This window comes from Pygoscelis adeliae, unplaced genomic scaffold (genome assembly GCF_000699105.1).
Source record: "Pygoscelis adeliae isolate BGI_AS28 unplaced genomic scaffold, ASM69910v1 Scaffold120, whole genome shotgun sequence".
In the NCBI taxonomy this organism is placed as follows: domain Eukaryota; kingdom Metazoa; phylum Chordata; class Aves; order Sphenisciformes; family Spheniscidae; genus Pygoscelis; species Pygoscelis adeliae.
In genome coordinates this window covers 7043500-7047745 of record NW_008824032.1, presented here as the reverse complement: position 1 = coordinate 7047745, position 4246 = coordinate 7043500, and positions in this window count along the sequence as shown.

Below are 4246 nucleotides of genomic sequence, written 5' to 3'. Positions count from 1 at the left end.
TCTTGGAGCCGGCTGGCATCGGCCCTATGGGACGTAGGGGAAGCTTTTAGCAGCTTCTCACAGAAGGCGCCCCTGTAGCCCCACCGCTACCAAAACCTTGCCACACAAACCCAATACAGGTTTAAATTCTCTGCATCCAGTGTTTACAGAATGAGAAATAAGACCCTAATTTGCAGTAAAAGATTTATGTAGTACAGTCTGGGCTAAAGGAGCTCTTGTTCCTGCCAGCTGTCTGCTTCTGTTATGCTCCCTACCTTGGGTCATCTTCACCCCAGGAGATGCCAGCAGGGCGACAGCTTCTTGATATTTGGGCATTGTTTGTGTTTAACAAGCTGGCAAGGAAACGGGGATCAACTGATTGAGCAGTAAAGAAAACCCCTGTGGTGCCATCATGCACAATGCAAAGATTCTGGTCTATAGGTAAAGACAGTTTGTGGGGAATTTTTTTTCCCCACTTTTCAGAGTCTGTATCATATACTCAGCTCAGATTTTTCCTTTATTGCCAGTAATTTTTAGATTAACTGCTAGTTTCTAGAAATTATGGACACCACCTTTGTCTCCCCACTGAAAAGGAAGATTTTCAACAAAGATGTCACTGATTTCACGTTCCCAGACCCAAGGGAAAATCCTGAGGGTTATTCAAAGCACTGAGAAATAAGTGGAACAAAGTCAGTCACCGATAATGAAGATTAAAGAAGATGAATTTCAGGCAAAGGTAATGTTTTCTGTTGGTTTCCTATTCTGGGATGTAGCAACTTGTGAGATGCATAAAAGATGCAGGAAATAATTTTTGTTCTTCACTTGACCATGTTCAGCCTTAGCTGATTTAGGTTTAAAAACCGTAACCTACAAGATAGGGAGCAATGGAGCCATAATGTAGAAGGAAGGACTCTTTGGGTGGGGCAAGTAACTTTTTTTACAAAAGGAATTGATACAGACAATGGCTAGTCTATATATTTAAGGGCTTTAAATATAAATTTAAGATTTTAGTGTTAGGTGTTAATTTTGTTTTGAAATCTTACCCTAAGCCTTATAGAAAAACAAGGAGGAACTTTGGGACTTCGTTGCTTACCTAGAGTCAGTGTTATAGGAAATTTGTTTTGAAACTGTGTTGTGGTTTTTCAGCTTATGGGGTTTGTTTTGTTTTGAGTTTTTGTTTGTTTTTGAGGCAAAGAAAATCTTAGTACATGATTCTAAGCAGGAGAAATGTCTCCTCAGAGATCACTGCACCAACACATTTAATCTCTAGGATTACATTGCTTTGTAGATTGTCATAGTGCATTGAGGTTGACAGATTACCTTGTCTGACGCTTATGAAAATATTGGTGAAGGGAAAGCGTCAGCCAGCTGAACACTTCAAATCCTTACTTTTTCACAATGCACCCTGCCATTAGCCTGCTAATATCAGGCTTCCAGTTAAAGCCTCTGTATGATGGTACAGAGATACTTCAGCAAATAGCACAAGGGAGCCCTGAATATACAAGGAAAAATAAATGCACAAGTACAGAACTACAGCCATGAGCAAAAACTCAGACTTGACGCCCTCTCCCCAATTCCACATGTAGGAAGTAAGAAATGCAAACTCAGGAATGTTCTTTTACTAGCCAAGTACAGTGATGGTAGCCAGAAAAGGTATGCAGAAAAGAAAATGAAAGAAAATCTTTCTTTTCAAGTAAGCAAGCAATGACTCAGAAAACAAGATTTTGTTCATATCTGGCATTAACATAGTGCAGATAAGCAAAAATCGGTTCAGTAGTAGTCTCAGAAAAAAAATGCTCCCTGTACAAACAGGAAACAAAGCATGAAACACGCAATTTGGCAGCAGTTGAATGTGTGAAGTTGTGCTCAGCCCTGTGCAAGAGAGGACAGCAAACGTGCCAAGCCAAATTTAAACTAGACAGTGGCCTAACTATCACTCCGCCAGGGAAAGCCAAACTGCAATACCAAGGAAAAGTATAAAGGTTAAAATATCAGGAAATACAGAGATTATCGAGAAATATGTTTTGATTGATGGGTGTATTTATTTATAGTTAAATTTAATAAACCAGTGACAAATGATGCCCTCAGTAGATCTACAAACAAAACAAGTGCTACTGGAAGAGTATGCATGTGATTCTGGCTTTTCTGTAGCAAAGCTAAAAAAAAAAAAAAGTAGTTTTGGAAAGAAAACAAGTAACATCTTCTGGATAAGTTACTCCAAGAAGTAGACTGCTTGTGTCACTCACTCCAGCAGAGCTTTACAAAGTACTTACTGAAGAAAAAAAAAAAATCTGTATTTCTAAAGTAATGGAAGAAATTAAGCAAATAGACAGTATCCTTGTCCTGAAGTGCATAAAGCCAGGTAACCAGCTGTGATAGCCCTAGAAAACTCAGCCAAGACACGTTTTGTTTAAATTGTTTGGGCTTAGGCAAACACCCTAAAGAGTTGACTACCTCATGCATGCAACAAAAGAAATGTGATCTGATTTGGGAAAAAGCCACGATATTCTTGCAGTTTGGTGGCAAAAATGAATATCAGCAATTTGGATAGAGACCTCCCTTACCATGTTAAGAACACTAGTAACTGGGCAGAGGGGTTAAGAATCCCTCTGGAGACCTGACTTAGGGAATATATGAACCCTTACAGCACAGTAGCTGCTATATTAGAACATCATCTACCATGAAAATTTGTATGACTGTGAGGACAACTGGTTGAATGATTCTTGTGTCTCCTAGAAGGAGCCAACAAAGCAAAACTAAAATGTTTGAGGAATAAGTGCAACATCATACATGGCAGATCTGCTCATCACCGGGGTCTATGGCACAAGTCTGGAAAAGTCACCACAAAAAGCCCATATCTGTAGCTCTTGTGATATTGTAATATGCTGCCTGCCCAACAGGAGAAGTTGAGAACCAAACAAATCTATGTCCTCAGTCCAATAGAATTAGGTGTAAATATAAATTGAGCCACCTGTGCGCCGATTTCCACGCAGAAGCCAGGAAGAAACTGTGAGTGGGCAAAGAAGTGGCATAAGCTTTACCAGTGTTCACAGTTGTTCTTCTGACTGGAGAAAAGAGAAGTCCCATCTTACGTGTTTCAAAATATCACTATGGATTGAGTGTCCAATATAGCATCTCTTATGAAAATACTGAAACCTTCAATAAATCAGAGAGTTCAGGAGCTCATTGCAATATGTATCGGAACTGTTTGGAACAAGAATGCCTCCAGGCAGAGACGGATGCTGCTTACTGTGCAAATATGACTGTGATAGAGATCAGAGGCTTGATGCCGAGTGGGATATACGTATGGGGACAAGATGCAAAAAGAAACAATGCAAATACTTCCAAACATACAACAGAGCAAAGTGGGAAGGAGTGGCTTAACTGTGGGAAAATGCACTGTGGTTGAATGTAGCCATTTTAACTAGGGCTATATGGAGTTGACCTACTCTTTGCTGCCCGGCCCAGAAGACCAAACACCCTGCATGAATTTACCCACTCCTTTATCACTGCAGATCATCTTCCTGCTAACAATACAAGCATTCTTATCGTAGGCAGTTTCTTGGTGTGCTGGGAACAGGGTGAACTCCCAAACAGTGACTGGTATCGATGAAGTGATAGGGCATTTCAGCAAGCACAGCCTGCTATCTTGTTCCACCACGTCACAACCAACAACGTACTAATGATAAATAGCACTTACAATTTTAATTACACTATCTATGTCCTTCAGTGTGATCTTAAGTTCACTGTAAGTACCAGGACTGGTATGAGAAACAATCAGATGAACCAGGTAAAGGTTGAACTCTTCCTACACTAGTAAGGAAAAGACTGCATGAAATCATAATCGAAATGCCTTGTCAGGATTATTTGCCTAGTATAAAAGAGGCAGTTTTACTGGGAATTGAGGAGATCTCTTTGGGGCTGGGAGCTTCCCATGTTGGCATTTCCTCCCTATGGCTTGAGGGCTGTTGGTCACAAAAGGCACTAAACTATTCAGCATTGGGAGCACAGCAGCATCCAGCCCTCACCTAAGCTCTCCTTGGGCATAAAGGTACAGGCTTTGATCAGATAAATCCTTGTCATGTAAGGGAGAAAAGGACTGGCACTGGGCCTGCAGGTGTGGCCAGTTACCCACTAAAAGCACAAAGCCTGAAGATGAGATGTAATACACGCAGCATGCCCACAGCTGGGGGCTGGTCAGAAAGGAAGGAAACATAAACCAACTGGGTGACCATGGTGACCAGCTCAGAGCATTGCCTCTGAATAA